Raw genomic sequence first — 26,454 nt, forward strand, 5'->3', positions numbered from 1 at the left:
GGCTAAGCTCTACTCTGATTCCACAGACTGGATTCTCATTAGCAGCTGGGTTGCATTGGGCTGCACTCCATGACTGTATCATTTGTCTTAATTTCCTCCACACAGGATCCAGGTAGCACTCTCAAAATCTGCTCTGCCATGCAATCAGTGTACAGTCAGTGCAGATGACTGAGAAATTTTCTCTGAACACAGTAACTCCAGCTCAAAAATTTGAGCTAATGTAATACCTTAATCAGTTGTGAAGAATTGGGATAGGTGACTTACATTTTCTCCAAAGGTTTTCAGGTTATTAGCCTGGTGTGATTCAGTTGCCTAGGGAGAGGCATCTAATGCCATTTAATTTGCCCTAAGATATCCTCTTTGTTCTCCCAATGCCTGTCCTTTATGGCACAGATAAGCCATAAACCCTGCATCTCAATGGTCAACTCCACCTGGGTGTTTCCAGGGCTGCAAGACTTTTCAGATGCCAACAGACACCTGCCTGTAGACAACTGAATGAAATCCTTAAACACTTTGAGGTGCTTTGACTGCCTTTCACTTCTTGTTTTACAGACGTGGGAGGCACTGTTAGGGCACAGCTCTGTGTGTCAGTCATGTTGTGCTTCAGACCTTAGAGAGATCACCCAAGTGCTGGAGGCATAGCTCAGCATCTTCCCCTTGCTGTTATGGATTGTGTTCAGGGATGTGGAGTTCCCATTATTCTGAAAGAGTTTTCCATTGAATAAGCTATGGAGTCTGCTGTACTCAGGTGCATATATATGATTAAAAAGATTGTACGGGCGGCTGAAAATTCTTCCATCTGCATATGGAAAAACTAAGTATTTTGAACAGAAATAGCAATTTCCCAGCCTGACAGGAAACTCCCAGCCTGAAAGGAACTCTAATTAGTCTAATTAGTTACTGTGGATGAGCAGTAAATGTTTTGAAATTTTGCTTTCACCTTGTATAACATAAAAAAAATTGAATAACCTAATCATTATATTTGTCTTTTTGTGGTGATGATATCCACCCTCCTCATGGAAAGGAGTTTCCCACCACCAAATTAACATAGCCAATCTATGCTACAAAGCAAAAAAAACAAAAACAAAAACAAAAACCAAAAAACCAAAAAAAAACCAATTAAAAAGTGTGTCAATATCTGTGCCTGCATATAAAGGAAAGACATGCAATTTCAATATATAGTTTTCCCTCAGATATCTAGATCTTGAAGGTTTAAAATGATAGACAATCACTTCCATTCTTCAGGCCAGAAAAATGAAAGGTAAGAACTACTTAATGCAGAAATTAAGACCATAAAATGTGAACATTTTTCATTTTTCCTGACAGTAGTCATGAAAAATGACTACTTTGTGCTTGCAGCTGCATGATGGAATTTGCAGTCTTTTCAGAGATAATTTGGCTAGTGCCAGACTACAGCTATGGAGGGACAGATGGATTTGCAGAGCATCCACATAAAATACAAAAGGAGCATTGGAGCACACCGTGCATTACAAAATCATAAATGTATGACTTTTCCTTTATTGTTAGATTAGAGCAAAAGCTTGAACTCTTAGGTCAGATTATTTCAAACCCACAAGGGTTAGCAACATAATCCTCTAGAGTTATTTGGAAAACACTATTTTTCTTGTGGCAGTGGGCTGTTGTGTTGTTTTGTTTTGGGGTGTTTTAACAGAATGTGCAATATTCTTTTCATAATACAGTGAAATAACTCCATGAGAAAAAGAATTTAAAAAAATATTTTTTTAGCCTTGGCTGACATTTTGATTTGTTAGATGATTATTCCTACTCAGCAGTTTATCTTTGAGAAGACATGTAGAATCAGCGTACACAGAGTATATATGGTAAACAACTGGTAGATTTTATGCATAAAGCCCAAGAGTCCTTGGTACTTTGTGAGTTTTACTTTGCCCTAAACCGTCACATTCAGTTTGCCCTAAAAAGCACAAAGGGTTTCTTTTTCTACTTTTGACCTGTGGTGGTCACAACACAGGTAAGTTAATTAATTCAGTGAGGATTGAGGCAAGATAACACAATTTCTTAGAGCTCTGCAACCCCATATGATTCCTATTGTTAATATCTAGTGATGGTTTTCTCTGTCAAAAGGTCAGTAAATACTAATTTTAATTAAATATTTTTTTCACAGATGCGTTTGAGATATTATGAAACATATTTACTGGTGTTAAATTTCAATGAAACATTTTATGATCCTCTAGGAACTAGGTACAGATATCTATTATGTTAAAGTTTCCTCTTTTGTGTAAAATGTCACCTTAAACATATAAAACATGGGGAAAGAAGGACCTGTTCTACATTTGCCATAACAAAATGAGAAGTAGTGAAGACTTAGAAAGTTATTCTTGTAAAAAAATCCAAACAAATCAAAAAACCCATTTCATACAGTGACACTGCACTATTTACAAACACATTTGCTGTGCTATTTGGAAATATCTTGCCCCTGTGCTCTAGATTGTTTGATTTTTAACTTTCAGGGAAGTTACAGAGCTAAAATAAATAGGCTGAAAACCTTCATGATCATTCCTCATGTTATGTTTCATTGTAGGGGTGTCTGATTTGATTTCATGAAGACCCATGAATTAGGTGTACACCTAAAATTAATACGTCATTTTTATCTTGTGTCTTTGGTTTTGATTATTGCTACTTCATTTATTTATGTCATTTTTATGTCCTCAGAGTTTAGTAAAAACCTTAAAAAAACCTTAAAGAGTTTTCCTTTTACAGCCTGAAAAAGCAAAATCTTTGTTAAAATGTTATTTTAAATTTAAGGAGTTCATTGTTTGTGGATTTTTACTGCCTGTTTCTTGTAATGGATGGAAAATTGTTTCCAGTAGCATTATTTGAGACCAGAGAGCCTTTTGAAGATTCACATTTCTTTGGAATTCTTCTACAAAAAAATATATTGAAAACACAAAATTATGTTTACCAGATGCTTTGAAAGATGTTTGGGTTTTTTAATGATGTTGCAGAATAGAGCAGTAAGAGTGTTTTTATTTATTTAATTTCTGGGGAGAGTATCTGTCCAATTTTTCAACAAATGAATAGAATATTTAAAGAAAGACTTTCTGTTCTTTAAAAGCAATATGACTTACAAACTTTTATATTAAATAGTGACATTAAATAGTGACTTTGGCTGAGCCAAAGATTTATGGACATTTTCACTTGAATTTACCACAATCCTTAGAATTGGGGTTCTAATCAGTCATTAGAATCACCAATGTGAACTAGAGCAACCAAGGAGGAAATCCTCCCAAATGAAAAGCTTGGCTTTAGATTGCCATGCATCATTACTCAAATCCTACAAATTCTTAGACCTGTATAGTTCCTTTGTGAGGAATCAAATGGATCTCTGTGACACTAATGGTGCTCAGGCACAGAACTTCTGCCAAGGAATGGAGCGTTACACTGGTAACCTGTTCTTCAGTCTCTAATGTACTAAGAGGAAAATGAAGATCACTTCAAGTAATTATGATTGTCTCCTTACTCTTGCAAAACATAGCATAGCTCTAAAACTGAGAAAGAAGGAAATTCAAAGACAAATGGCTGATTAACAAACCAAACAATAGCAAACCCTTAAATAGGGTGCACTTTTAATTGAAAAGAGATCCCTTATTGCTGTCACTCACATGCAGTCTGGAAATGATCATCTAAGCATGTAAGCCAACCTCTACTGCCATTTAGTTCTCTACTGTGACAAACAGAAACCTGTGTCCAGGAGAGAGTTCACAGATACACTTGGATTTAGAAAAAAAGGATAAATGAAAGACCTTCTACAAGGCTCCCACATACATTATGGAATAACTTCCCATTTAAAATATAGCCCACTTCTAAAACTGTTTAAAAAAAGGATAAGTTTGGTTTTGTTATTTTAATTTTCTTAAATTTTGCCTATCAAAACCATAGGCAAATCTTCTGCTGAGCTTTGCATAATGTGTGAGGGCAGATATGTTGCACAGAAGCCTCAGTGACAGACACTCTGGAGAATTGCAGTCTCATTAGAAAACCTTGTTAAACATAGTAGGCTCAAAATGAAAGAATGCAGTATTACCAAAATCCTGGTTTATATCATACATCAAATGTGAAAAGATTCAGCATTTACAAATGCTATGCTATTTACCTTAAGCAGTAACACTGAAATAGCAGGTAAGATCTGTATTCTGAATAAATCCCATATTGAATGTGCTTAGTTTGCCAATTACTTTTCTCCCCTAATGCTAGTTCCCTGATAATGGACATTCTGCAGGATAGAGTGAACCTTTGCTCTTCTATCATGCTCAGATTATTCCTCAAGGAAAAAATCCATTTACTAGCAAGATGGATCCAGATGTTACTTTCAGATTCTCCTGTGCTGGTGACATCCTTGTGGAGGAAAAAACCACAGATGTTCTGTCAGCTTTTTAGCTGAATCTTCTGAATTTGTAGGTAAGGGAAGCTGAAGCATGGTAGAATTGCATTTTAAGAAGCTGGTTAGTTCCCATTTCTACTATATTTTAAAGTTCTACAGATACACAAATACAAAGAAGGAAAGAAGCACAAATTTCTCTGTAAACTAGGGATTTTTTCAGTGTATTACAGATTTGAAGTAATGGCAAAACATCAACATAATTCACCATAAAATGTTTGCATTAATGTTTTTTTCTTAAAATGAAAGGGTTTTTTTCTCACTGCCTATGCCTTTTAATACAACCATTTCTGCAGTAACACATTAGTCTGAGTTTTCAGTGATGGTACTCGAAGAATATTTGCTTTAGAAATGTTTTTGTTTTCCTTTTTGGTAAAGGCAAGTAAAAACAACTATTCAAATTTCAAGTCTGCATTGACGTTCTGGTTCATTAGATATTACATTGCAGTGGTTACTCATCAAAGTGAGTTCCACCATATTAATTTTAATGTGTTCTAAATTGGTTGTTAAAATCTTGATGTTGCAGTTATTTTGCCCTGAATGAGGAGGGTGTGATTTTACCTAATTGTTGTGAATTAGAAAACAAACTGGATATTATTCCAAGAAAAAATGGAGATTGAAAGACTCTTTATTATATTTCATATAATTAGCATTTATAATAGAGGAGAACTAATGATCTAGAGGAAGGAAATTTTTGTGATGAACAGCTGTAACTTTGTATAGAAATAACAACATTAGCTGTAATGTGAATGCCTGACAACTTTGTGTAATACAATAGGATTTTAGTAGAATGAGGAATATATTAGGAATATTTGTGGCATATTCTTGACTTGAATCAATATGTATTAGTCAGAGATATAGGAGTATGAGTTTAAAAAGTAAAAAACCTGCTTGAAATGCAAATACAATGCTTAAATACAATGCTTCATTGTATTTAAAAATCTCAGTAACCCACCAATTCAATAATATTTATAATTCTAATTTTTGTTCAGGACTGCCAGTATACAAAGGTTTGTTTTTTTAAATTAAAACCAGTCTATTAGGCAACTTTTTACACAGCTCAAATTTAAGGCCTTGAAAAAAAACCAGAGCTGGTCAGCAAAATCAAATTTAAAGGTGAGAATTGGTGCCGGAGACCTAACTCAACCTCAGAGTGAACAGACAGAATAACCCATTTTGCTTGCAAAACCATGATGTGCCATGTGAGAGCTTCTTGTGCCTTCAGAATATAACTGTCTTTCTGTGAAAAAAAAAAAAGGCACAATGGCATTTTTAAGCGAGCAAAAGCAAACAATTTGTGATAGCTGAATGATTTTGTGGACTAAATCCTATTACAGAGTCAATTTAGGATAGCAGGACTAGAAGAAAAATCTATAAATGTACTGGATGAATCAATAAAAATCAAAATTATTGCAACTACAGTAGATTTCTTCATCAGAGCAACAGGCCTGCTAAAACAATAGCATCAAAAGGCCCCCATAAAAAATATTAGTGGTGCTTATAGGTTTACAAAAGCAAGGCCTAGATGCTACTGTTCTCCTTATGAGTGCATTTGACTTGCTTACATGGCAGGAACAAAGCTAAAACCTTCAGGCTCCATGAATGAATCACTCCTGGCAGCTCCAGAGCTCTCCAACCTCCTGGCTCTCTCCTGATGGACCATTGCTCCTCTCTGCTGACCTGCAGATGTGCCTGCAGCTGTTTCTCTTCTGCCACCTGTGGGTACCCCAGGCAGGCGTGCCTGACTCTGGGCTTGCCAGCAGTAATGCACACCAGCTGCTAACAGCCACACTGTCACAGAAACAGCTCAATAAGCCTCTGATGGAGGAACTCCTTTACAAAGTACTTAAGAGCTTTAATGGTATGAATTCTATTTCCCACCAGTAATTTATGTCTTGTGACAATCTTGAAGTCAGAGCTTGCAATACTGTCATGAAACAGAGGAAAGACAAAATCACTGCGTCTGGGTGAAAGACTATTAAGAACATGCTTGCATTGCCTGCAGTAAAGAGTAAAATTTTGTTTGAACAGCAAAAATGTAATTGACATAAAGAATATATTTTTTCTAGAGACAAAGATCATTCTTTCACTGGAGTAGGTGTGCATATGTCCATATTGCATGAACCAGATTGTGAATCTGACCTCACTACCTAAAACAAATATCCTGTGGTCAAATGTCCCTTAGAATGATGGAGATTTTGTACCAAAAAAAAAAAAAAAAAATCTATTTGTTACCTCAGTTCTTCAATCAAGCAGTATACTTACAGAAATATAATAGACACTCTAAGAAGATGACACGATGTCATCATGACCAATTGCAAACAAGTCACTGACATGTTTTAATGTCCAGTTTAAAACTGAATTTTCTCTGTGCTCTTCTAGCTATAGCAATGCAAGAGATTCTGATTCTTCTGTGACTGCTGGCAAAGTAAAGCATAAATTATGTATGTTTGTTCAGTGCTTCACACCAAGTGAAGCAGTGTTCTGTGTTTATAGTTTGTTTTTTATTGTTTGTGAACAAGCAAAGATAATGAAGGGGGAGTACCAGTCAGGAAATAGCAATTGAGAAAGACTTTGGGCTGTCTTCAATGGAAAGAACTATTTCACCGACAGGAAAGCACAAAATGAAACAAAACTCAGGAAAATAAATATGTTTCTATCGTGTGCTTTGTCTGCTTACACTCTTGAATTCATGGTTCTTAATGCTTGCACTTTGGGAAGCAGGCAAGTAGGAAGACATTTGTGTGAAAAAGAGTACTATTTAAAAGCCAGAACTATTAACAATTAAATATTTTGGAGAGATTTTAAAAACAAGTAAACTATCAGCAGCAACTCTTAGTATTCCAGGGGAAATAATTTTTTTATTGTTAAGAAATCTTTTTCTTAAAAACGAAACGTTTTGTTTCTGATGAAGTAAAAATTTTAAGCCCCAAACACATCTTGTTATATATTTTCTATATCTTCAAAATATAATATTTAAATGAAATGTCGTGAAAATATATTTTTTCCTATTGTAAACAGACCTAGTATGCCAAGTTTTGTCCTATAGCAGAGCTAAAAAACAATGAAAAGGTAGTTCTACACAGGAACATTAACAAAACACTAACTCCAGAGAAGTGGCAAAATAGCACTCTAATAGAGGCTAGCAGAGCATTAGAAACCACAAAATTATTCAGCTTGTGCACCATAATATTTAAGATTAATATTTTTCAACTTTATTATGAATCCTATCTTATCATGAATATTCATCTTGTTGACTGAAAATTACTCGCCTTTTGCTAATTTTCAAGTTTCTATCTTGAACATATTACATTTATATTCATCCATTATATATTACACATCTTTTAATACATATAATTAATATGTATTTTGTATGTTGTTAAGCATCCAGCCAACAAAGAAAATATTTGCCTACCATATCAGTCTGAAATTTTTTAACACTAAATTAGAGTAATTTTTCTTTATTTTTGAATGAGTGAAAAAGTGAAGATGAGGGAAGGGGATAATTTTGGTTGCTAAAATAAATTTATTCTTTATTGTACCACATGTGAAATAGAAAAAAACTTGCATTGCATTATGTTCATAGAAATATTAAGGACTTATATGCTTTCTCAAAAGCCTAATTTAGCTCTTCTTTTTCTTAATAACATGGAATGTATTAATGTTGAAAGGCCACCAAGTATTCAGAAATAATGAGCTCTGAAGCTTCCAAAGTCATCTAACCAATACTCAGCTGAGTTTTAATGATGAATAACTAGGCCAATCTTTTTTTGGTAACAGAGAGCTTGGGATAAAACTTGGCCAAGCCAGAAGGAAAATGAAAGAGAAGCTTTGTGAGCCCGTTTACACTCCCTCTGCACACCATCCACTAGATTGCTGTGCGGCTTCCAAGTCTGCTGAGCCAGGTACTCCGAGCCATCCCTCCCTCCCTCTTCTGTGCCCGTCCAATAAATTTCCTGGCCTCGGGTTGTCCGTTTATGATTTCTTCCCAGAAACAAGACGTCACAGTCCAGCTGCTCTAGACTTCATAATTAAGTCTGTCTGCTCCATTTTCCTGCCACCTTAAATGTACCTTTTCCCAAAACCTCACACTCAGATCTTCAGGGGCTTGAGTTTAATGCAAGATGTTTCCATCTGAGCACACCACTGCATATGAAACAAATAAACATAGCCTGATGAAATGCTAAACTGAGGTGCATGTGTTTGTCTTCTTCAGGTAGACTCTTCTGGAGCACTTTGTAGCTGGATAAAGATAATTTGCAGATGTTTACAAAGTCTCCTCACTTTTCTTTTTTTTGCAGCTTTCAGTAGTAATTTCCAGCTTTGTAAAACTCTTTAATTTTTTTTCTTTTTCTTTTGCATCACAGATATGAATTTACAGATGTGTTCTTCACAGATTTGTTTCAGTACCTAAGCTGCAGCCTACTGGAACTTGACTATCATCTGCCTTTGCCAGAATACTTAACTCTGTGCAGAAATTATTCTAGTACATTTAGGGTCTCCAAACCCCATCAAAAGCAGAGCTTGACAGATAATAAACCAAAGGACTGGAGAGTCACTGGCAAAATGGATAAATGAGATGTCATAAACCCCTTTGCTACCTCAAGTCAGTATGATGCGTGTTGATACATTTCTTTGTTTAGGCAAACATTTGTTGCATTTCAAATTACAACAAATAAACTCCTCCCCACTTTTCCTTGTGAAAAAGGAATTTGATTTTCTTACAGTGATCTCAGGCTTCTCTGCTCAAATATTAAAAAAAAAAATCATATGAAGGGATTCATAAGTTCTTTGGGAAATTCTAGGAGGTTTTAATGCCACCATTGTGAATTCAGTGTATAGGTTTCCTTAAGCTAGAAAGGATACATATTTAAAACACAAAATATGAATCTATCTACATTAGCCCTACTTAAGTCAGCAAAATATTTAAATCTCACATCTATTTGAAAACGTAACGGGTTTTGTTAGAATACAGTGGTAGCTTGATTGTTTCAAAGCCTTGGAAGGGAGAATTATATGGACAGAAGATGTTTTGAGTTTTGAATAACTTGACGTTTGCAAAGGCTATTTGGAGAAAGAGATAACTGTTAAGCACATTTGACCAATTACAAATCAAATTATATACATGTTATTAATAGAAATGCAATATGCAAAGTCAGGCAACAATGAAAGTACATTGGTCTAACTGTAGCTAATCTGTTTGAAATCAAAGAAAATGAATTTTAACTAGAAATTTTCAACTAATTGTCCCTCTAATATCGACTCCTGTGAAGATGTAAATCAGCCTCTAAGGTGTATGTTGTATGACTGTGAGCTGGAAAAGAAATTTGGCAACTTCCAACAGGTGATATTACCAGTTTAAGTTAGTTTACTTTGTACTGAAATGGAAAAGAATCAAAGGTCACTGTGCTTTGGGTTAGGAAGTTAAACTATCCTGAAATTCCATTGTAATATAAAACCAGATGCTATAATGTCTTGGACTCTACTGTAAGAGATGAAGATAGTTCAGAGCCTGTGGAAAATTTTAAAAAAGTAAGTTTTTTTCTGGCCACTACTGCAATGTTGTCCAACTACAGATGTGTTGGTCATGCATGGTCTAGATTTTAGGTAAATCATCAGTGATGTTAGGATCGTCAAGAAGTTAGCCTAGATTTATTTTCTTTCAATATGTCACATAAAGGATATTATATCCAACTTTCCCAGACAGATTTTCTCCCAAGCAGGAGAGATTCAGCTCATTCCTCTCCACAGTGAATACAAATTCAACACTTTCAGCATGGCATGCTGAGTTTGTCTTAGAATTCTGTACCACGAACCACAGCTTTTTAAAAGCAGTGATTAGTCTGTCTCACTTTATAAAAATACAAATAATATTGTGAGGGTGTATTTTCCATTATTTGGTCATTCTCCTAAATGAGTCCTAAAGCAAGATTTCATGGCATAAACACCGAGATTTGTTTAAGAATCAGTTCTAGACTAGTTTTATTGAGCAAGAAGCAATAATATATTCAGTATAAGGAGCACAGACCTCAGATTTGGAAAGTCAGCACATAATAACCTTGTCTAGACCTGTATCACCAGTCAGACATACAATTGATAGCCAAGTGTGACTTAAAGAGGACCTTAAGCTGCCAAGTAATTTCCAGGTCCTTCTACCAGTCCTGCCAGGCTGTCTTTGCTGAGGTGAATCAGCACAAGTCAATGCCAAAGCAAAAAAGAGTGTCCTAGGAATTCTATTTTTAGGACAACTGAGTCAGGAAGAACTGACTAGCAAAGACATGTTCTAGTTGGAAGATGGATTTGAGTTTAAACCAAAGAAAAAGAAAAACAGAAGCAATCAAACAAAACAAAAATCCAACAATTTCCCTCAGTGCTTAGAATACAGCAGAGGTCTGATAATTTGCTTAGCTGTACTACATGATCTTACATCACAGTTGAAAGTTAATATTGATTTTCTAACCAAGTAGAAAATCTGGAAACAATTTCTTGATTTCAGGCAATCTTTAAAAATATGTTCTGGGGATGATGTTGGCTAATATTATCTTCTTTTACTTTTTAAACTTCCCAATATCTATTTTTACTTTTTCGTTCAAAGAAGATTAACATAGAACTAGTGTAGCAAAAATTTATTTTTCATGAATTATCTTTTGCTAAATTACTTCAGGAAAGCATTCTGGATGGGAGAATCTATTCCGGCCAACTAAATATCATGCTTTGAAAGATAAATTACTGGAATGGTCTGCCCAGGGAGGTGGTTCAGTCACCATCCCTGGATGTGTTTAAAAAATAACTGGATGTGGCACTTGGTGCCATGGTTTAGTTGAGGTGTTAGGGCATGGATTGGACTCGATGGTATTGAAGATTTCCTCCAATCTAGTGTTCCTGTGATTCTGTGATTGTCCCTAGGAGTGACATTCTCAGGGACTGGCACATTTGGTTTTGGTGCTGTGCTAGCATGGGAGACTGATGGGCAGCTACTGGCCTTGACTGTGAAGGAGCAGCTGGACAAGGCAAGGCCAGCTCACCGTCCTTTCTGAGGATCACCTGCATACCCAGGTGGTTACTGCTCCCACTGGTCAAATCTCTGAACTACCAAGGCTCAAGAAGACCTACAAAATCACATTATAGCCTTTTACTTTCTACACAGATAATACTGCTTTAGTCATAGAATGGATCCTACTATGTCTATCATGAAGACATTGATTAGTATTGGTCCCACTTGAACCAGTATGATGAACCCTCGAGGGACACCACCCATTATTGGGTTCCACTTGAATCTGTCTGAGCCATTGACTCTAACTCTGTGGACATGCCATCCTGCCAATTCCTAACCCATCTAACAATTCCATCTAATGGAAAACCTATAGTTTTGAAATTTAGAGGTAAGAATGATGGGGAGGGCTGCATTAAAGGCCTTAAAGAAGTTTTGATAGATGACATCCATAAATCTTCCCTTGTCCACTGATGTAGTTGCTTCACCATAAAAGGCCACAAAGTTGAACAGGTGATGAAGCCATGTGTTCAGCTCCCTGTCTTACATGTATTTTTACACATCTTGCAGGAAATTCTTCTTCATGAACTTATCAAGCACAGAGGTGAGGCTGACTGGTTGGGAAAACTGCTGCTCATTGGTGAAACCTGCCACAACCCAGTTGGTCAGTCTGTTTGCCAGCTGGTTGTTAAATAAGGGAAGCCCATTGTGAATAAATAACTGACTAGGTTTAAATTGATGCTTCAAAACACAAATATAAAAAGATACTATTTTCTCAGTTAAAGGATGAATTAAATTACCTCAACGTGTACTTAATACAAATGGACAAAACTAGTGCTATGTGAGATTTTACCAGACTAAGATTCCTGGAGTGGAGTAGCCTGGAACCTGATTGTTTCACAGAACCCAGTGCCTTGCAAGAGTGTGCTTTGACCAGGACCACAAGGTTTTTTCTGTTGGTTCCTCCCTACTCTCTGGTCTTACTCAATACAGACTATTATGTTCCACCTCTGCTATGCAAAATTAATTTCTTCCAATCAACAGTTGATCCCTACTTCTTATTTTCTTCTAGATGTTAAAGCCTCAACTGAGAATACCTCAGCTTTTTCTCTTGGCATCATTTGCAAGTAAAGCAGCCCTTGTTCCAAGTCAGCTTTTTTTGTCTCTTGGCTGGTAACTTCCTGGCAAGGTTGTTTTGGTCTCAGAACATTTTCAGCATAACAATGGCTCTCACTAATTATACGGAGTGTGTTGCAGCTTTCAATGTGCTACAGAAAACATTTATGGGTATCTAGTTATACTGCATTCCCTAGTGACAATCCTAAACTTTTATCAAAATCTAGCCTGAACAATCATATTTTCTCTCCTTTCTTTAAGCTTCTTTCATCTCTAGAAATTTGGAAACCTACACTGTGGATATCTTCTCTGTAGAAAGTTATATATACCATATATATATATGTTATATATATCTATATATATAAACATGCTCCACAACAACCCCCCAAAAAAACCACTCAGAGAAATCTTTGAACTAGGAAGCTGTGCTTTGGGGTTTTTTGTTTGTTTGGGGTCTTATAATACAAATTTGCTGGGAACTAATTAGGGAAAGGAGACTGTTTTATTATTTTTGTTTTTAAAATGGAGCCAATTTCGATTCACAAAACAAACTGCGGGGCAGAAGAAATAATTGAAACTCACAGGATGCCTGCCTGCCTGCCTGTCCTGGTCCCTCAGTGACTATCTTCCATTCTATTTCCCTAGATAATCTCTTTTGTCCATTTGAAGCTCTTAGCTTCTGGGAATCTGCCATGTCAGGTATTTGGAAAATATCTGGAAAAGTTGAGAACTTCTGTGTTATCAGAAATAATTAATGATGCATCTGCATGCTTCTGAACTGTATGCATGCTACAAAAGCAATAAAAAAATTAGAAATGGGCAATGTTTTAGCAAGGAATTGCACTCTGCATGTCTCATTTGTATAGTTTTGGTATGACAATGTAAAATGCTTCTGAAAAAGGGTTATTAACTATCCACTTAGATGCTGGGAATGAATATTTCTCCCCCCATTATCAATCTCCTTCCTTCTACTTCATTAAATATCTCTCTCCCTGCTCTTTGTTTGTGATCCACTGAAGCAATTTATTGTGTGATAATGAGCAATATTCATGCTGAGGCTTTAAACAGATTGCTGTGGTAGCCCTCTGAAATACAAACAGATAATTCCAATCATAAAAAAATCTATAAGGTCATCAGCCACCTGTATAGTTGCAGCATGTGACTCAGCTCCTGATTGACTATATTTGCATTGTATTGATATATATGTGATGCTGATAATGTTAAAGCTGTGTTCTTAGGAGATATACAATAACTAACAGTCTGTTCTCCACCATGTCTTCTAATAGCTTCCTATGTGACTGTTACCTATTTGACTCCCTTACTCTGCTTACTGGTTTATTAATTGAGGTACCTCTACATGAGCCCTGGGCTTTATTTTTTTACAAGAGAATGTAAAGAATAGTTAGTCACAGAAAGCTGTTCACACATATTAATTTACTGTCCATTTCCTACATTTGTTAAAACTGTTACTTTTATTTATACAGGCTTTTTCTTATAAGCAGTCAGAACCTCTCCTGGTTCAGTCAGTGTCTGTTCCTTCTTGTTCTCCCACCATACATATTTGTGAAGAGCTTGACTCTGCCTTGGTGTCTCCTTCCAGATGCCAGGGGCAGCTGCTTTTCCTGCCTGAGGCCATCTCTGCTTCAGGCTGGACCATCCTTTTTCCCACAATGTCTCCTCACAGGGTGTGTACTCCAGCCTCCAGTCACCACAGTGGTTCTGCACTGAACTTCGTCAAGTTTATCAATGTTTGTTTTAGGTTGGGGGAACCAAAACTGGGAACAGTGCTTTAGCTGTAGTCTAAGGAGTGCTGAGCAGAGGGGGATAATCCCTTTCCTCAGTATGCTGGCTCTTTTTCTGCTAATGCAACCCAGGAGGCTGTTTGCCATCTTTGCTGCCAGGGCGCTGCTGGCTCATCTCATTGTCCACTAAGCCCCCAGGTTCTTTTTGGCTGAGCTTTTTCCCAGCAGGTCAATCTCCACCTTGTATCATTGCAAGACATGTTCCTCCATTTGCAGAGATTTTCTTTGGCTTTTCTGAATTTCATAAGGTACCTCTTGACCCATTTCTCCACCAGGTCCAGGTCCATCTGGATGACAGTCCTGTCCTTGAGCATATTAACTGCTCCTGCCAGGTTTTCTTTATCTGCAAACTTGCAAGAGTGCACACCAGTGTCTCTTCCAGGTCATGGGTAAATGTGTTAAACAGGACAGGTGTGGAGACAGACCCCTTGGATACTCCACCCTGGAGTATTCCAGCTGGCTTAAACTGGTCTTCAGCTGGATTAAACCATCCATTAACATATTTTTGATCCTGATTAGCCAACTGTTCTTTTTTACCAACTTGTTTTTTCACCTATCCCAATGGTAGCACCCTAACTGGGATAAAGAATATTGCAGGATGCAGCATGAAAAGTCCTTCTAAAGAACAGCCTCCTCTCATCTACAAATCCTGTGGATTCATTGTACAAGGCAAACAATGGGAAGAGAAATTGTTCTGATTATTTAGTGATAAAGACAAAACTGGATATGGAAGGTTTTTTGGAAGTTTTTTCCTAGGCCTTTAAGTACATATGTGGTTGGAAAAAAAACTGGGGCTGTTTCAACACACAAGACTAACTGTTAAGTCCCTAATTCTGTGACATGTTTCTTTGGACAACTTTTGAGCATATAAAGCCCACACATTTGTGTGGAATTACCTTGTTGAACAGGGCCTAAATCTCACACAATTCTGTGTTGCTTTATGGGCAATTACTGTAATCTCCTTTCTCTTTGCTGCAACATTGATTTATGTGTAGATTTGAGACACCTGCCCCTTGCCGTTAATGACAATTTGCTTGTGCTTGGAATAACTTATATAGCATGCGTAGTATGACAGGAAGAGTTGTACCCTTTTAAAATATAATCAAATAAACAAGCTGCAACTTGTTACTCTCAAAGCTACTGGCAACACCAAATTTCTTAATTTGGAGGTTGTACACCTTACTGCAACCAGTCACTGCTCAATGTGAACATATATTTCAATAAAGCCAGGAAAGCTACTACTTATTTCTTTGTCATCAACTACTTTTATCCAGTCTAAGAGAGCTGTTTAAAGTACTTCCACTTTCTGAGGTTTGAGTTGGTAGGTGTTTTGTTGGTTTTTTTTTTCATTCTGCCACATTATAGAAAGAGGAAGACTAGTAACTCCATTTCTCCAATTCACTTTTTAAGTTCAGCCTAGCTTTTCACTAAGGTATTGTTTTCTTTTTTCCCTCTTGACTGTCTTTCTTTAGCTCATGATTTCCAGCTCAAACTTTCCATTCATATGCTTTTTTCATACTGTCCTTTCTGTGTGTTTTTTCTTTTTTCCCACTTCTGCCCATGCTCAAAGCCATTGCATCTCTTATGCTTAACAATTTGTTCTTCTGGCATAATGCACCCAAACTCAACTACTTATAAGCCTCAGGCTCAAGTACTGCGGTGTTACTGTATGTTTTGTAAATAAGCTGTATTGAAAGGAGTCAACTAAGCCTGAGATTTTTTTAATTCAATGGCATTAATACCTGTGAAAAATATAACAAAGGAAAAATGAAAGAAATAATAAGAAAACTGTTAATTGTTTTCAATTGTCAAAGTAGCTATATTTTAAGAGATGAAAAGGAAACCCCATGTTGCCTATCTTAGATTAACGAATATTTCTGAAATCCACGAAGATTGGCAGAAAATAAGCCTCTCATATACAGGATTTCCTAAATCTCTTTTTTCTTAAGTTTGGTCTGCAAATTGAAACCATGATCCAGAGAAACCATGAAATTAAACAATAATTTATATGTACAGTAGAAACAATTAGAAAGGGATGAAAAGCATGAAAAACCTTTGGATAATTTTGACCTCTTGGAAACTAGTACATGAACCCATATATCATCACCTGAGCTAGGGTGACAGGATTTGTACACTGTTATACCACCCTGCTATGAGCAGGAGACAAAACTTCATGCTGTAAGAGCAAGTATGTTGTGTAACCAATACACTAATACTTAATGCACCCCTGCATACCTTCCAGTCCTATTTTTGAAATGTTGTAATGAAATCCTTCCCATTTTGATGAAAGCTGGGTGTTGTCATTGTCATTCTTCAATATATTGACAATTTGCATTGTCATCCTTCAGTATATTATTTTTCGGTCTATTTTGAATTTGGATGGAAAGTGGTACTTTCCGAAGCCTTATCTCTTTTCACCACTTCTGTTAACTTTACCTAAAACTTTTGCCTTTGTACCTGTATTCCTGAGTCTTAATTATGATTAATCAAACATGTATGCACTCATATCAATTATGCAATTTGTCGGTGCAAGTGTGCATGCAAACACAGGACAAGCTTCAGGATTTCTCTGTCAGAGTATAATGTTTAAAACAGAGTTATGTTTGAAATAGCATTACCTTTGATTTTGCACAGCTTTACAGCTGCCCCTTTGCCCCTAACCCTAACCCTTTGACAGCACTTACAAGTTACCTGACTCTTTTCCTCCCTTTTTGCTTCAGCTAAACTCAAGATGATTTTTTTGGTGTAGAATAAGTAACAAAGGCATACTGCTGTCACAGAGTCAGAAAACCCTGAGTCAAATATGTACCACATGCTGCCTTGGCCAAAAGTACATCTTACTGTAATGATAGCGCCAGTGATCTGACAGCTTGTCTCCTGGGCCCTTGCAAGGCCACCTTGCCTCTGAGTGCACATATAAAGATATCTTGTGCTTTCACTTTGAAAGTTCCCTGGAGAATTTTTGGTAGGATTTTTCTTGCCAGAGATTGCTTTTGAAATGTTCAAAGGGACATGCAAACAGAAAAAAGGAAAGCATTACTGCGGAAATATATGAAATATGTATTCTGTTCAAAGCTGTTGCATTTCCTGTGCTCACCAAACACCAAACTCCTTTGCAGCAAGGAGTACAAACAAACAAAACTAAAATACCAGGGGATCAAAACAAGGGTATAAGCATTTAGGTTATATAAAAGAGGAGCTTCTTTGGTGATAACTTACCTCCTGAACTTGATGTCAAACATTTCAAACTTGGATACCTAATGAGATACACTAAAATATCATGTGCTACTAAAAAGTCATGTGTATTCACAAAAGAATTTCAAAATTTGAATTACAAAACTTCATTAAGTTGTAGCTCATACATTATTATTTTCTTGAGAATTTTTTTCTCCCTTGGTATTTGGAAAAATATTTTAGAAGAAAAATCTTTCAAAGTATTTAAAAGAAGGAATATCAAACCCTCATATTTCCATTATATACTTCAACATTCAGTGCTCAGAGTTCAGCATTCTTCAAATGTCCTGGATACTAAACATTGCAGAGGCTTTTTTTGTTTCATTAACATGTTCCAATAGCTTTAGGCTCTGAAATCTGAAAATACTAGTCTTAGCAAGTTATTTCTCATTTTTGTGGGATGCTTAATGGTATTGTCTAAACCTCTTGCATCTGCCTGCCTGAACCTGTGAGGAATTAGTAAAATGTGGGATACAATTAGGTATGGTCTGCATGCCATCATCCACTTTGTTTCATAGACTCTTAACAGCTGGAATTAAAGAAATATTTTCCTCATTGTTTTTTTTTAATTTAATTTTAATTAGTGCTGCATCAACAAAAACAAAGGAAGAAATTGAGGGAATATTTGAAATTAAAAAAACCCCACTTAATTGCAAATTCATGTCAGTTGATTCAGTTTTCTTTAAAAAGTGAAGATATTAGTACTAGAGGAACAAATTTCTCATTCATACCAAGCATGTCACATTTTCCATGAAGCCCATGCATAAACAAATTAAATACATTTATTAATTCTATAATTTTTAGTTTAATAGTGGATTCCCCAACAAGTCTGAGGTCAAGACCTGATCACATGAATAAAATGAAAATTCCTGGAGTCCTTTATAGTTGTACTCCCACTAATAATACCAGATTTTTCTCTACATTTCAGCTAAATAAAAGTAAAAGCCATTTCTGCCAAGAGTAGAAGTGTAAGGACGATGCAGTTCTTCAGCAAACTCCTAGGTTAAATCCAGTTGAGGTCATTTGATTTAATTGGAACATCTGTTCTATGAGGAAAGATCAAGAGAGTTGGAGTAGCTCAGTCTGGAGAAGAGAAGGTGGCTCTGGGGAAACCTTACTGCAGCCTTTCAATGTATAAGAAAGATGCAGAGACACTTTTTACCTCAAGTCTGCAGTGCATTCCATGTGATGCAGTAGTTGCATTCCATTTACAAAAGCTTTAAAGGTCCTGATGTTACAACAAACATTTTTATATTTTACAGATTACAGGTCATAGTTACTTGCAAATTTTTCAACTTCCAAGTGTTTTTGTGAGTGTGTACACATATGTGGAAAAGATCTTTCTTTTCCACATATGTGTGCACACTCACAAAAAACATCCAAGTGTAAAGTAACTGAGTCATCACAAGAAATTGAGAAGTATTTTATTACAAGCTGTGTATAATGCAGTGTTTATATAATTTCTTGGATGTCTGTATTTAAATTTCCTTTCTATATTCTGGTGGAATAGCTCTTCTTAGCAAGTCTGATCTTTAATGTAGCATTTAAGTTTTTCTCTACATATAGAAAAAATATTTACAATGTTTGTAAAAAAAAAAAATAGAGCTTATGTTTACAGCACTTCCCAGAATGGCTTGGCTGTGGTTTTCAGTATTGTTCAAATGGCTCATAAGAGAGGGTTTTATTTCAAGAAATAGGCAAGCAAGAGAGACATCATAAATATAGAAGGCACTAAGTATGAATACTGAGACCATCTCAATGGGCCTTCTTTCAGTTCCTCATAATACTCAGGCATGTTGCTCTTTCTATAGAAGATATTCACATTTTGTTTCAGCCCAAAGACCTATTTTTTAGATTTCCCTTCCTTTTAAGAAGCATAGAGGAGCAAAGGAATAATTATGTCTCCATTCACCTCTGTCTCTCATTCTCTGTTTTTAAATAATGCTATACATACTTTTTCTAGTTCATTTGCAAACAACTATTTATGTGTTCAACTCAATTCATGTGAGTTAGTCCACTGAAGCTTCACAGACATGTAAAGTTTAGTATAAATCTTGCAAACAAAAAAACACCAAAGGAAACATATCACTCTGACCCTGCTCAAAGGCAGAATCCACTGTACTTGAGCACCTTTACATGGCTGTTTAACATATTCTGAAAAACCTCTAAAGAAATAAAACAGAAGTATTTCAGCAATTTCCGTAATTGCTTGCCAACATTCATGAAGCTGTTATACAATATTATTTGTCATTCTTGGGATTCAACCAACATATCTCTCCCTTCATCAAAGTGTTCATATTTGCACATTTAAGAGGCCCCACTCAAATCAAGTGAAGTGTTTAATACACTTGAGTATCAATGGCCACTATGATTATTTTTTCATAAGGAATTACAATATTTCTATTCGTATCCTTGCTGTTTGCAGATCAGAAGCAAACTCTTGCTAAATATCTACATTTTGGCTGTTTTTTTAAATACGATGCTACTGGTACTGTCTCTTCAAATTATTGCTATGTTCTGTGAGAGGATTTTTCAGTAGATAGTAACCTATTTTAAAAAGAAATATAGTAGAACCATACTTTAATTAAATAGTGAATAATCTAAGTCCTGCTTTCTGTTCTGCATTCCTGAAAGTTTATTGACGAGTCTTGAAAATAGATCCATGAAATATAATTCAGGGGGAAGAAGAAAATGGAAAAAAAAGCAAAAATTTCAAACAAACAATTAACTAAGCAAACAAACAACCAAAACCTGTGGGGAAGTTCAAATTTGTCATATAAAATCTTCATCTCTGACAAATTTTGATATACGTTGGTTTACATAAGGGATGGAATCCAAATGTTTTTAAATTTGGGAGCTATGTTAGAATATACTTCACTTATGGAACTTTCTTCCAAAATTATGCATAAAAATGAAGGTTGTCCCATGCCAGTTTCTGAATGGACGCAGAAGACAAAATAATCTTTGTCCTTAGGGATGCACTACCTATGTGGGTATGAAAGAACTGTAGCAAAGAAACCTGAGCCTCAAAGTTAAATCCCTGCATTTAGCATCTGCTTATGCAAGGAAACAATAAATATCTGCCTGGAGAGTTATTTCCTCCATGTATTCTGGTAGAACACCTTACAGAACAAAGACTAAATATGTAGGAAAGTCTTGTGTTAGAAAACAACATGAATCCAAGCCTCCTTCATTTATATGTATAAATGATATATACATTTTAAAAAACCCACTTTCTCCCATCTTGCATAATGTCCTGTTTATGCCCAACACAAAACATTATATGCTGACTAAGAGTTTTCCTGAGACTGGTCTTGAAAGATTTATTTATTTCAATTAATTCAGCAGCTCTCTTTTTTCCTTCATATTGCTAAAATCCACATGCACATTAATTATGTTTGCCTTGAGTTAGATATCTAGACTGCCTTAGAAGGAGTTCAGGATGATTATGCATTCCAAGCAGAGTTTCTTAAGCTCTTATCGCTCTTTTTCTCAGAAATATTTACCAAAGAGAGAAAAATCTTCTACAATCCCATGCAGATGGTAAATCAATAGAAGAATGTTTCTAAAAATAGTGTGTGAAGATAGTTACAAATTGACTCTTGTTAATCAGTATACACAAAAGTGGATAAATATGTGTGTTGGCATTTTCTCTGGTTAATTCAATATTTTTCTGCTGGCAGATACCCTTGAATCCTTATGCAAATTTTAAGTATGAATGACCTCAATCCCCCCTGGTAGTAATAATAAACATAATTGTGAATGGATGTACGTATATCTTTTTTTTCAAATGAAGATGCAAGACAGCTAAGTTGTAGCATGATAAGAAATCAAGTATAAATCTACTTAAAGAATCTTTCATCATTGCCTCCTAAAAAAATATTGCTCTAAATTTTAACAATCTCTTTTTACTTGAAAAAACAATGCATTTATTTGTTTCCCTTGTCTTTCTCCTTTTCACCTTCTTGCTCACAGCTCTGGCCCATGATAACATAAAAAACCCCATATATGTCTCATGTCAGTAAAACAAATTGCAAATGTCATCATAAACACCCTAACCCAGACAGCTATGCAATAGTTTCAGGCCAACATTGCAAATGACCTTCTATAAATCTGCAGAAACTGATTTCTTAAACCATGTTGAATAATCTTAAAAAAAGAAAAAAAAAAAAAATCTGAGATTTAATTAAATGCCATGCCTTTGTTATCTGATGATTTGATGACAATAGATAACTTGACATAAACTCTTTCCCATAGGAAAAAAATACCTGATAGATGAGTTACAGCCTAATTTTGCCACGATTGGAACCTGATGAGTGCTAGCCCAGGTGATCTACTCAGAAAGAGATTTGATCAACAGCTCAGATTTCTACCGTGGCTCCCTGTCAGACACCATCACATCCTGTCAGGGTGGAATTATTACTTCAAAGGTATTCAGGGGTCATTGGCTTTCCAGACACATGCCAATTAATAAACTGTGTAATGTCATTAAAGAATTTCTTTAATTCATTGAGATCCTTGCACTAAATAGCTGAATTAATGTTTTTTTCTTGCCTTCCAGTTATTTTTTCCATTATACACAATGGCAGAGAAGAAAAGTTGAATAGATGCTTTAGAAAGATTTCTAGATTAGAGATGTGCCAAACTACGTACAAAGCAGGGGCAAAGCCAACAAACTGACACACCTATTATTCTATGAAATTGTTTCTGGTCTGTTATTTCTAAAGAACCAGGATATCTCTGCAAAGATCATGCAGTGTAACAGCTGAAAGAAAAGGACTTCAATCCTTGTGCAACTCATCTGCCTCCTTGTACATTTGCCAACCTAGTTTGCAACTGTGGCTAAATAAATCAGAAAAAAAGCATGTGAATATTTTTAAAACTTCTCAGAGTTTTGTACATGCTCATGGGTGTGTGTTCTGACTAGGGCCTTTGCACACAAATCAGTAATAATACCACTGGAGATCTGCAGGAGTCAGTTAAACTTACCTGGGTTTATACATCCAAAAATCAGGCATCTAAGTTGAAATAAATCATAAATTAACCTGCTATTGGAAAATTCATCTGTCTATCCTAAGCATCTACATTAGGACCAGACCACTCTCTCTTTAAACACTTTCTCTTCACTGATAAGAAGGAGTCAGGAATGGTTTGCACAGGGTTTAGATGGTTTCAGTACCCTAACTGAAGCAATGGCATTCTGAAACTCTTTCTGATTATTTCACAGGTATCTGAATCAGCTAGAGCTTTTAGGTTTCAAGAGAATATGGGCAGTAACCTATGTATGTAAAGCCATGTAAACATAGGTGTGCTAATAAATAGCTTCTGTTATTATAGATAACATATGTATAAGACCTCTGTCCTAAAATTAGTTATCTTCCTCAGTTTTAATCCTTCCTTTGTGCAGTATAAAACCAATGAACCTTAAAGAAATGTTTTTATATGTGTTGACTCCATTACCATAGACCTTGCAATTTTCAGTATGAGTGTTGCAACAACAAGGGCCAAGGAAGATCTGTGTTATGCTTATTTAAAGATCAGGAAATTAATATATTAATGAAATAGGCATAAGAACAGAATGATTGAAGAAAGACTAAATAGCTTGCTTAAGGTCATACAGGAAATCTGTGGTGGATCTGGAGCTAAACCCAGACCTTTCTCCTCAGATCTGTGTCCTGAATTTGGAACATAGGAAAAATTCCCATTGAGATGAGTCAATACATTGTCTGAATAAGGAGAAGTGGAGGAAAAAAAATATTTTTTATTAATGCTGTTTACTATGATAACAGCCAGATATTAGAGGTAAGAATATAGACTCCTGTTAATTTCTGCATATAAGAAAAATCTTTCTTAATGTAACAACCTCTTCAGACAGATTTGTGGTGGTCATTACACACCACACATCAGCAGAAACATCTGAACAAATGTGATTCAAATTTAGCTGGTTTTGTCTTTCCAGTGTGTGGCATTTGCTGTAGACTTAATTTTTAAAACGTATTATCCACAAATGTTTTAGATCAAAACTAGAAACTTTTAAGGTAATTACCAGGTCACATTACAGACATGAAATGGGTGGTTCTGCTAACCAAAGGCAGAAGCATAAAATGTTTATTTCTTTCATTATGAAACTACTAAATGTTTCCATATTTCTGAGATTAGCACCATTCAAGGCAGGAGGGGTGTGGTTTGGCAAATACTTTTGTTTGTCACCAGTTATCTTTGCTATTGATTTCAAAACCAGCAAACTCATCTCTCACATTTGTATTTTCTGAGAATGTGTTTTGAGTATCTGTAGCATATAGGTAAAAGATTGTACTGCAGGGAGGAATTCCTACAAATGTATTCCACATAGAACTGTATAAAAGAAAGCTGCCAATCCCTTTAAAGATGAGGCCAACCAAGAGATGCAAGTGCAGTAATAGAGACCACTATTAAAACTTAGTCCTCACCTTTGATAAAGATTAAAACTGGAATGAAATGAGGTGTACCCTTGAACATTTTCTTAACAGTCTGCAAAATTACATTCTTCTCACATTGGTATTGTGTTTAGGAGTTTTCAGATGTAATAAAATACCTATTAAAATCTGAGTATGCAGCTCAAGGACCATCTGATAAAATTTCTTACGTCATATATTTATTTTATAATGAGAGGCTCTAAAACCTTTTTTTTCATTTACAAAATTCAGAATATACCTTGAAAGTTTTGACTGACAAAACTGTTTGAACCAGCTTAAAGCCAGTAACAAACAATCTGTGGATGCACAGAGAAGGTTGTCATGGAAAACTTGGCCCAACAGTCAAAACCAAAGTTTTGTGGTCCAAAAGTCAAAACCAATGTTCTTTGCTGAAGAACATTCTTCCATTATTGCCTTCATGCCATGTTCAATCATGATATAAAGTTCGTTTTGATAAGCCCAAACATGTCCTGCTTTTGAAAGGCAAGTAGCTGAATTTCTGTGAAGTGCAACCACTGTGCAGCTTTAACATTAATAATAAAGGGAGTGCAAAAATTATATTTTTACTAACTTGTCTCTTGAATGTTTAGTGCAGGCATTTCTGCACTTCAGTACAAGGTAGAATTTGATCAAATTCAGGCTTCCTAGTCAAGGTGAACAAGGAGCTCAGTTTGGGTTTTTCAGTATGGCAGAGTGGTCCAAGCATTAACCAAGCATCCACCTGGAAATCTCGTACCCATGTGAGTTGCAGGTTGCTTAGATCATATATGTGCTCCATATGCATTGTGGGTGTCCATGTGGTTATGGTTTGTTTTCCCCACAAGGTTCCTCTTTCATGACTGTGTATGTTTGCTCATGCAGGACAAGGAACATATCCTCTGGAGAAAAGATTATGGTAAAAACCAATAGCTGTTGTAGGAGACAAAATGGGTTATTTTTCTGGCCTTTTCCATGTTCATTTTGCCCTCTTAGTATTTCTTTAAAATACTGATTATACTATTTTTTTCTCAAAGAAATTAATTAAAACATATGCCTTGATATGATCCAGATGTTTTGCAGTAGAAGGCTGATTTCATTGTTTTCATGCAGGAGCTAAATGGCATTTATCCAGCTACCTGGTAGCCAAGAAAAGTACAGCAACTAAAGGATGCCTGTCTTGCTTTGTTCCACCTCCTATTCTGATTGTAAAATGCATGCACAGGTCAAAGAATCTGTAGTCCTTGTAATTAGGCCTGTGCAGCTAAAAATTCACCCAAAGCTACTTTGGAAATTCTGCTTTGGAAAGCTACTTTGTAAATTCTGCTTCCATAAAGGTTTATTTTGAACTTTATTTTAATTTCAGTTTATCTTGATATATTATCTTAAGATACATTTTATTAAAAATATCTTAATTCTTATCCCTGATAGTGAAAAACAGGTCTATGATTTTCTGCAACACTCTCTTTCAATTTAGTATCTGTAAGCCTCACACAGGAGCCTTGGCAGCCCTGGGACACAGCTAAAATGCAGGTATGTGCTGGCTCTGAGTGGCAAGGTTCTGCTAGCAGGGAAACTATAGGGATGGCTTCTCTGAGAAGCTGCTGGAAGCTTCCTGCATGTCCCAGAGCCAATGCCAGCCAGATGGACCCACTGCTGGCCAAGGCTGAGCTAGTCAGAGGTGTGCTTCTCTCATAAGGTATTTAAGAAATTAAAATAAATTTCTGCGCAGAAGTGATTATGGCCAAAGAAGAGAGGAGTGAGAATAGGTGAGCAAAACAGCCGTGCAGACACCAAGGTCAGTGCAGGAAGATGGGGAGGGAGGAGGTGCTGGATCCAGGCACCAGAGCTGGGATTCCCCTGCAGCCCCTGGTGCAGGCCATGGGGAGGCAGCCGTGCCCCTGCAGCCCAGGGAGGAGCAGGGGGAGCAGAGATCCACCTGCAGCCCCTGGAGGAGCCCAGAGCAGAGCAGCTGGATGCCCAAAGGAGGCTGGTACCTCATGGGAAGTCCACACTGGATATATGGAGAGAGAAACCTCTGGACCTATGGAGAGAGGCAGGACTTCTGGACCCATGGGGAGAGGAGCCCAGGCTGCAGCAGGTTTGCTGGCAGGACTTGTGACCCTGCAGAGGACTCACAGTGGAGCAGTGAGTGCTCCTGAAGGCCTGCACTCCATGATTGGACACCCATTGGAGCCGTTCATGGAGCCCTTGGGAAGGACTCATGCTGAAGAAGTTTGTGGAAAACTGTCTTCTGTGGCAGGGACCCCGTGCTGCATCAGGGGAAGGACTCCTCTCCCTGAGGAGGAGCAGTGTCAGAAACAAGGGATGAACTGACCATTACCTCCATTCCCATCTTCCTGTGCTCAGGGGCGGGAGGCAGAGCCCGAGGAGGGAAGAGTAGGGAGAAGGTGGTTTTAAGATTTACCTTACGTCTCATTATCCTGCTGTAATTTTGCTTGG

At 36.5% G+C, this 26,454-nt stretch overlaps 1 long non-coding RNA gene across 1 annotated transcript in view; it reads left to right on the top strand.

Moving 5' to 3' along the window:
* The window catches only part of LOC139588446 (uncharacterized), a 54,038-nt gene extending 40,518 nt beyond the window's left edge, over window positions 1–13,520 (top strand). The window contains exons 2-3 of the long non-coding RNA XR_011678676.1: window positions 8,198–8,322; window positions 8,785–13,520. This is a non-coding gene — a long non-coding RNA (uncharacterized lncRNA). The remainder of the gene's footprint in view (window positions 1–8,197; window positions 8,323–8,784) is intronic.
* The last annotated feature ends 12,934 nt before the right edge of the window (window positions 13,521–26,454 follow it).

The sequence above is a fragment of the Agelaius tricolor genome, unplaced genomic scaffold (assembly GCF_023055355.1).
Source record: "Agelaius tricolor isolate 1412-34295 unplaced genomic scaffold, bAgeTri1.0.p SCAF_3, whole genome shotgun sequence".
NCBI lineage: Eukaryota > Metazoa > Chordata > Aves > Passeriformes > Icteridae > Agelaius > Agelaius tricolor.